Source organism: Benincasa hispida, chromosome 2 (genome assembly GCF_009727055.1).
Source record: "Benincasa hispida cultivar B227 chromosome 2, ASM972705v1, whole genome shotgun sequence".
In the NCBI taxonomy this organism is placed as follows: domain Eukaryota; kingdom Viridiplantae; phylum Streptophyta; class Magnoliopsida; order Cucurbitales; family Cucurbitaceae; genus Benincasa; species Benincasa hispida.
In genome coordinates this window covers 32,694,703-32,704,189 of record NC_052350.1, presented here as the reverse complement: position 1 = coordinate 32,704,189, position 9,487 = coordinate 32,694,703, and the positions used below count along the sequence as shown (strand labels likewise).

At 36.7% G+C, this 9,487-nt stretch overlaps 1 protein-coding gene across 1 annotated transcript in view; it reads left to right on the top strand.

Moving 5' to 3' along the window:
* LOC120072048 (zinc finger CCCH domain-containing protein 16) overlaps positions 1–9,487 on the top strand; it is a 50,195-nt gene that overhangs the window by 35,321 nt on the left and 5,387 nt on the right. The window lies entirely within an intron of this gene.

Below are 9,487 nucleotides of genomic sequence, written 5' to 3'. Positions count from 1 at the left end.
CTGGTTGCCTCAAACAACCAACCCAATTTTTTAATCATGAACCCAATTTTTGTCTCATCAAATTCGACTGTAGAAGATGTCTAGGTCGGTAACCTGTTTTTTGAAAAAGAAAGATTTATGTAAGATATTGTCTGTCATAATGTGTAGAAATGGCATGCAAATGGAAAGTCAGGGCAATTAAACATAAGGACTCTAACGTGTTCAAAATCACCAAATACGTCCGTGTTCACACATGTCAAATTTTTTTAAGGAAACATGATCAGAAACAAGGTAGGAGTTGGGTTATTGCTGAACTGAAGTCCAAGTATCAGGATGTTAGTCGTGGATGCGCATTGTGCATGATCTTCTTATGGATGAATAGGAATAATGTATCAGTCGTCTGCAAACCAAACACGTTGGTGTGCCATTTCTATTATGTAAATTATTGTTTGACACTAAACATTTAAATAAATGAAATGTACTTGCATCGTCATCCACAAATATGGTTGACTTCAACAAGCTCTTGAACAATGGCTTCCTCTGCATCGATTGGACTGTCATATGTACCTAATGAATGCTCTTTGGTGAGTCAATATAAGTTGTGAACTGCAGTTTGCACTTCACTAGGATCTTCGATATCGAGTTGTATGGCCTAATCTTTCGCTTCTTCCTCCTGCCTTGTTGGGCAAACGTAGCTTCCATGGGGCCTGCCTTTTCCTCAGAGCCCTTTCCGATTGAGCTAAAAATAGGGTCGGGCAACAAAATGTGCTAAAAAAAATTATTTTTTCTCTTATTAATCTTAGGAGGAAAGGTCTTAAATAGAAGAAATACCCAATTACAAATAAGGAAAGAATAAAATAATTACAAATAAGGAAAGAATAAAATACAGCAAATATACTACAATAAGTACAATATAAAATTTTACAATAAAGGAAATAATCAACACTCCCCCTTAAGCTGGTTTGAAGATATCATTCATAGCCAGCTTGTCAATCAACTTGGTGAATTGCCACTTTGGAAGACCTTTGGTTAACACATCTGTAATTTGCTCTGTTGCATCAATCTTTTCCCTTATGAAGTGTTTATCAACTTCAATATGTTTGGTCCTATCATGAAGGATTGGATTGTGGGCAATGGAAATTGCTGACTTGTTATCATAATAGATGCGTATGGGCATTGTCTGAGAGATTCAATTCTTCCAATAGTCTTCTTATATGTCCTCACAAATACCATGGGCTAATGCCCTAAATTCTGCTTCAGGACTTCTTCTTGCAACCACACTTTGTTTTTTACTTTGCCAAGTAACCAGATTTCCTCCAACAAAAGAGCACCCCGAAGTAGATCTTTTATCAGTCGTGCTTCCTGCCCAATCAGCATCAGTGTAAACCTCAATGTTTAGGTGGTCATGCTTCGTGAATAATATTCCTTTTCCTGGAATACTTTTCAAATATCTCAAAATTCTATAAATTGCTTCAAAGTGAACTGACCCGGGAGCATGCATGAACTGACTTACTAGACTAACTGCGAAAACAATGTCAGGACGTCTGTGAGAGAGGTATATGAGTCTTCCTACAAGCCTCTGGTACTTTTCCTTTTCTTTTACTTCTTTTTCAGTTGCAGCAACCAATTTTAAATTTTGCTCAATAGGAGTTTTTGCTATCTTGTAACCAAGTAAATCTGTCTCATTCAGTAGGTCAAGAATATACTTCCTCTAGTTGACAAGAATGCCATTTTTAGATCTGGCAAACTCCATTCCTAGGAAATAGTTCAAGGTTCCCAGGTCCTTGATTTGAAAATCATTAGCAAGGTTTTTCTTCAAGATATTCAGTTCTGTCTCATCATTACCTGTAAGAATGATATCATCAAGATACACTATCAAAACAACCAACTTACCACTTCTAGTATGTTTATAGAACATAGTATGATCAGCTTGACTTTGACTGAATTCATAGCTTGTGACTGCCTTTCCAAACCGTTCAAACCATGCTCTGGGAGATTGTTTAAGCCCATATAATGATTTTTTTAACTTGCACACTTTGTTAATCTCGAGATCCACCTCAAAACTAGGTGACAAGTCCATAAAAACCTCTTCTTCAAGATCCCCATTGAGAAAGACATTCTTCACATCAAGTTGATAAAGAGGCCAATCAAAATTAACTACCATAGACAACAAGATTCTAATAGAATTAATTTTAGCTACTGGAGCAAATGTTTCTTGATAATCAATGCCATAGGTCTAGGTGAACCTCTTGGCAACCAATCTGGCCTTGTACCTTTCAATACTACCATCAGCTTTACATTTTACAGTGAACACCCATTTGCATCCCACCTTCTTCTTATCTTTTGGTAGTTCGACTATGTCCCATGTATAATTTTGTTTCAGTGCATTGAACTCTTCCATCACTGCTAATTTCCAATTCAAATCATTTAGGGCTTCCTGTATATACCTTGGAACAAATAGGTTGGTTATTTTAGATGTGAAGGCTTTATGACAGTCGGACAATCTATGATAAGAAAGATAGTTTTCAATGGGATATTTGGTGCATTTACGAGTACCTTTCCTATGGGCAATTGGAATATCAAGATCAGAGACATCAGCTAAAGGATTAGGAGATGAAGAACTAGTAGAAATAGGAGTAGAGTGTCTAATACCTGGATCTTCAGGATTATTCATCGGAGTATTTGATTGGTCCTGTCATAAGTCAATTGTCTGATCTCGGACTTTTTGAGTCAAGTTTCTTCTAGTATAAACCTGAAGTTCAGGATTTTGACTTGTAGAGTCATTTTGTAGTGTTTCTCCCCCTGAAGAAGAACTCTCCATACTTGGTGTCGAAGGACTAGAGCTCATAATTACAGGACCACTGATGTTTGGGAGAGATAAAGTATCCCAAAAATTATCTTCAAGGTTAGATATCTCCCCCCGAAGAAAATTTGGGCCAAAAAGAGGTTGATTTTCCAAAAAAGACACATCCATACTCTTAAAATACTTGCGGGTCAAAGGATCAAAACATTTGTAAGCTTTCTTATGAGAAACATAGCCTTCAAAAATGCATTTAATGGCTTGAGGATCAAGTTTAGTTCGAGAAAGAGAAGTATGGACATAAGCAGTACACCCAAACAATTTAATTGGTAAATCAGAAGATAGCCAATTATTAGGAAAAAACTCATTGAAGTGATTAAAAGGAGTTTTAAAATTCAAAACCTTAGACGACATTCGATTGATCAGATATGTAGCTGTAAGAACGGCATCACCCCACAAATATTTTGGAACATTCATAGAGAACATAAGAGCACGAGCAACTTCAAGTAAGCGTCTATTCTTTCGCTCAGCAATGCCATTCTACTGAGGCGTGTCACGACACGTAGCTTGATGAAAAATGCCCTTTTCTTGCAAAAAATTGGTTAATTGTTTATTGAAATATTCATTGCCATTATCAGAGTGAAGAATTCGAATTTTAGTTTGAAATTGAGTCTTTATCATATTGTAAAATCGAACAAAAATGTCTTTTACCTCTAACTTTTTTGTTAACAAATAAAGCAAAGTTAAATGAGTGTGGTTATCTATAAAGGTAACAAACCAACGCTTACCACTATGAGTTAAGACTTTAGACGGACCCCAAACATCAGTATGAATTAAGGAAAAAGGTGATGAAGCCTTGTACGGTTTAGGCAAATAGGTGGATCGATGATGTTTGGCAAAAATGCAACTTTTACATTGAAAAATTGAACAATCAAATCCTTTAAATAAAAGAAATTTGGATGCTCTAATCTACGATGCCAAAGCATGATAGTTTCTTTAACAGAAGAACAAACACTACTCAAGCCCTGAACTTTTTTATGACTAGCAGAAACTTCATCAAAATAATAGAGACCATCAATCATCCTAGCACGTCCAATCGTCCCTCCCGATTCCTGATCCTGAAAGATAATGACTTTTACAAAAGATAACATGACGGTTAACATCCTTAGAGAGTTTACTAACAAACAACAGGTTACAAGCTAATTTTGGTACATGAAGAACAGTACGTAATATAAGTTTTGTAGTCAAACGAATAGTTCCTTTTCCTGCAATAGAGGTGAAGCTGCCATCGACAATGCGAATGTTTTCATTGTAATACATAGGAGAATATGATTCAAATAAACAAGAGGAACTGGTCATATGATCAGAAGCTTCAGAGTCTATAATCCATGGAGATGAATTAAGGCAAGAGCGAGCTTGAGGACAAGTACCTGATTGTACCAAGGAAACACTAGGATTATCAGATGATGAATTGGTCTGTAGTAGCTTCAGAATTTGATCAATTTGCTCTTTATTAAACGGTTTGGAGTCAACAACATTAGCATTAGAGGCATGTTGCTTATAACTTTTCCAATTCGCAAGTTTTCCATGAAGTTTCCAACAAGTTTCACGTGTATGTCAAGGTTTATTGCAATGGTCGTACTAGACACGAGGCTTTTCATGTGGCTTATTGGATTGATTAGAAGCCTTCATTGCAGTATTTTTGGGTTTTTAGGGTTCCAAAAATTTTGTGGGTTTTTAGGGTTTCAAAAATTTTGTTGCTTTGATACCATGCTAAAAGAAATATTATTTTCTCTTATTAATCTTAGGAGGAAAGGGTTTCTTAAATAGAAGAAATACCCAATTACAAATAAGGACAAAATAAAATAATTACAAATAAGGAAAGAATAAAATACAACAAATATAATACAATAAGTACAATATAAAATTTCACAATAAAGGAAATAATCAACAAAATGAAATTGTCGTCATTTTTCCACAGGCTACATGAAAAAAAAAAAAAACATTGATAAGAGCATGCTACATTTTCCCTAAACTACATATTGCATGGATAAGAGCATACCTCGATTTTCAATTTCGACAAATGAACATCGAACAAACGAGCCACTTCATCCCCACCTGATGATACTTCAATTAGAATAACGTTGTCTCGCCCATCATCGTGCGTATCTACATCACTCGAATGTGTTGGTGGGTCCTCAACATGTGGATCAACGACATCTGAATGATCAACATGTGAAATCTCGTCATGCAGGTGCTCAACGTGCGGATCCTCTGAAGGTGGGTCTTGGGAAAGCAGATCCTGCTATGACAGACCTTCCCCAGCGGCATAATAGTGCTGAGAATCAACCGACTTACCCTACAAATTGGATGAAGAATATTTATATATAAATGTATAAAGTTTGTTTATTTTGTATGTTATTGAATAAATCAGAGTACATAATCAACCTTTCACCAGGTGTATAAATAGACATCAAGACAAAGGCGGATTTAGTATGGGTCTAGGGGCTCTTTACAGTATATATATATATATATACACACACACACACAATTGGCATAGTATCAAAACCACTACCTTCTAGCCCCCTCTAAACCTAGGTTCAAGCCCTACTTATTACATTTATTTTTACTAAATTATATAAAGTTCCCCGTTAACAAAATTTTTGGATCTACTACTGCATCAAGAAACCACCAAAGGAAAATACATAAATGAAGAATACCCAAAAAGGAAAGGGAAATTATTTTAAATGACAAAACTGCTAAAACTATTTACAACTAATAGCAAAATATCACAGTTTATTTGTGATAGACCGTGATAGACAACGATAGACTACTATCATGATACAGATACGCAGATAGTAGTCTATCGTTGTCTATCATAAATAGACTATGATATTTTGCTATTAATGTAATTATTTTGGTTCATTTTCCTATATTTGAAAACGGCCCAAAAGGAAAATAATAATGGAAAATAATAATTAATAATAAACCCTAATTTCCTTTTAACATTCTTCCTCAAACTCAAGGTGGTAGAATGACAAATAACTTGAGTTTGTAAAGATAGCTTTCAAAATAAATCAACAGATCTGAGATGGAAATAGAAATCTACAAAGTAGACTGGAAACATAAACCCACGAAGAACAGAAGAAAACGTTTAGGCTGGAAAAAAAGATCGAGAGATCGATAACAAAATGTACAACAACTTTTGGGTTGAAAACAAAGATCCTCATAGAGAGAGATCTACAACAAAACCCACGAACAACTTATTTGAAAAGGGAACATAAATCCACAAACACAAAGTTGAAAAAAAATCAGAGACCGAAGTTGAACTACGCAGTGAATCAAACTGAACCAGACTGGTCTAACTAGGCCGAGTCGGGCAGACTGAATTGAACCAAAAATAGGCTGACTGAAATTGAACCGGTCTGAAAGCTGAAACCCATGAAAACCGCTAGTCTAACAGAAACCTATGGTCTAACCCAGGTTGATGTGTGAAGAAAATAGGGGAGGGAAGAGGATCTGTGCATGTGACTAGGTCTGACAACGTCAATAGGGATCCGAGCAGTGGCGGATGAAGAGCTAAGGTGGTGGATTTGAGCGTGGAGCAATGCGAGATAGGCTGGGCGACGACGGCAGGGATTGAGCCAAATATGGGTAGCATGCGAATTGATGATAGCGAGTGAGTCTGCCTCGAGGATGGAAGGGATCTAACAGATCTTGGTATGACGAAGGATGGTTGGCAGATTTGAAAATCGAGGATGGAAGGGATCTAACGGGAGGTTGGACGCAGCATAATAACTATACTAAAACCTAATGGGCGATAGGTCTGCCTCCATCGACGTTGATTGGTAGAGGCAAAGAATGGACAGGGCTTTGGCGGCTAGGGTTCAATAAGACAAAACCTAATGCTTTCAAACCATGTTAATTTTGTATATTATTGAATAAAGCAAAGTACACAATCAAACCTTTTACAAGATGAATAAATAGAATCCAAGAAATCACGGAAGGAAAATACATAAATGACAAATACCCAAAAGGAAAATAATAATGGAAAACAAATAATTAATAATAAACCTTAATTTCTTTTAAACAACGATATCTGAATCATGAGCATGTGAAGTCTCCACATGTGGGTGCTCGAATCTCCAAGGGCAGGTATTGGGTAAGCAAATCTTTGGTATGACGGAGCTTCCCCAAGTGACATAATAGTGTCGAGAATCACCGACGTTACCCTAAAATTGGATGAAGAATTTATATATAAATGTTTAAAGTCAAAACATGAACTATTGAAGGATCAATATATGATAATGTAGTAGCAAAAATCATTATCATGTTCTTAATGAGCTTAAGCTTAGCAGTGAATGAGGATTCCATGCGATCCAATGGATCACGATTCGTTTCAGGTGCTAGCTACAATGGTACGTGATCTCTTGTCCAGCAGTTCGGAATTTTGGATATCCGGGCCCCTCATAACTGTATCGTCGTAGCTAGACCCATATCGTCCTGATCAACACCTCTCGTTTGATCATCAACCCTCCAAGATGCATCCACCCTTTCATTACCCTCACCCGTTAATGGTGCATCACTCACATCCTCAACAGGTTCTTGGTACCCATCCGCGCATGGTGGGTCGATAAATTGACTGATATAAGCTAGCTCCTCATCAGTCGGAACAAGGTCTATTATTCAACCCCACATGTAACCATAATGTAAGATACGAAACCCTAGATCCTACAATATGAAATACAAACAGTAAAGAAGAAAGACTTACCGCTTGAGAGCCAAACACCTGGTTTTGAATCACCTTCGACCCAGGAGAGTACGTGCAACTCCATTGTAGGATGCGCGGCGTGGCATCACTGGACGACCTATTGGCCACCTATCCACTAAGCGACGATAAGGTCTCATATGCCCAAACCTACCATATTAAACAACAAATGAAAAACAGTTTTGACACGATTATTGTTATTTACCAGTAACAAATATCATAAGGTACAATCAACTAACCTAGAATACGAACGGAAATACGCATAGACTGTACGACTCAAACGACTCACTATTAGCAGGCTTCTTCTTGTATATTGCTACTTTCTCGTTTAGTGCACCCTTTAAGGTACTTGGACTCTTTTTGAAAATCATGTTGCCCTAATCATAGCTGTAGAACTCCTCCTAGTCGTCAATTACACTCAACATGGTCCAATACACGTGTTGCCTCCATTCCCTATCCATCATAGCCAACTCAATGAAGTAGAATATAACCATCTTCACTACATGTTAGGGATGTTCAAATGACCCGACATCTTGAACAACCTAGACTCAATCAAAACGATAAGGGTTGGGTTGGGTTAGTTTTGTTTTTGGGTTGGGTTAGGATGAATTTTTTCTTAGGTTGGGTTGGGTCTAGGGTTGAATAAAAAAGAATTTGGGTTGATTCAACCGAACCCGAATTACATATATATTAATAAAACATATATATTTCTTTTAAAATTGATGAATTTGTGAATTCTTTATGTTTTTCTTTTAAGAATGTTTGTTTTTTTCATAAAGTTTGTAATAGATATTATAGATATTTGATAGGTAAAAATTTAGTTTCATGAGATTTTAGTTATTAGATATGTGTTGTAGATAAATTTAAGTATTTTAAGTTAAGGAAAAAAAATTATAACCTGACAACCCAACCCAATCCAAATTTTGAGGGTTGGGATGAGTTGGGTTGGAGACAATGTTTGGGTTATTTGGGTTGCCAACTTAACCAACCCGAATTTTTGGGTTGGTCCAAAAAAACGCTACAACCCAACCCAACCCATGTAAACCCTGTCTCTTATACACATCTAGATGTGTATAAGAGACAGACCCAACCCATGTACACTCCTACATGTCATCACTCTCAAACTCATAGTCCGGAAATTTCATGTCCAACTCCATCCCATTCATGTCAGTCCTGTCGACCAAGTACAACCTCTTGAGCCTATGAGCTCTATCCTTGTCAAACTCAACTTTACGTGCTGCATCATAAACCTGTCAGTATGTCAAACTGCTCCCGCCCATAAGACACTTTCCTCCCTAACAACTTAAAGCTAATGGTGTCTTCCCTTTCCTCCTCCACCTCTCTCGGAAGAATATAATGGCAGAGGGACCCACCGAAAACAAACTTCAAGTCTAAAAAATGTCCAAAAACTGTTTGCCTAAACATATAACTGTCTAGGCGTTAATTTCTTATGACAGAAATTGTTTGCTCCAGATGGGAACAATAGGTCAAAATTAGCAGGAAAATAGTCTGAAGTGCAGAATTTTGGTACCAAAGTCATCTATAACACAAGAAAGATGAACTCAAGAAACAACCACAACAAACCATGAAAAATATGCAAATTGCTATAAATCCCAGGGCAATCTCGACCGAAATCGTGTCCCGAGATTTAACACCTCAGATGCCCTAAAACACCCAAAATCATTTTTAAATCTCGGGACAGGTTGCATGAATCTTGGGCCATATTCATTCAAATCCCGGTCGAGATTTAAAATAATCTCGTGCGAGATGATGCTCAGAAACCCATAAATTCAATGTAAACAGACAAGTTACAAACAAAAACAACAACCAATGTCCAAAAAACACAAAAAACGCACCAGATTTGTTGAAAATTTTTCAGCCTAATACTAAACCTTAAGAAGTTTTGGAAATTAAAAATCAAATGTTTAACTAAACAAAGA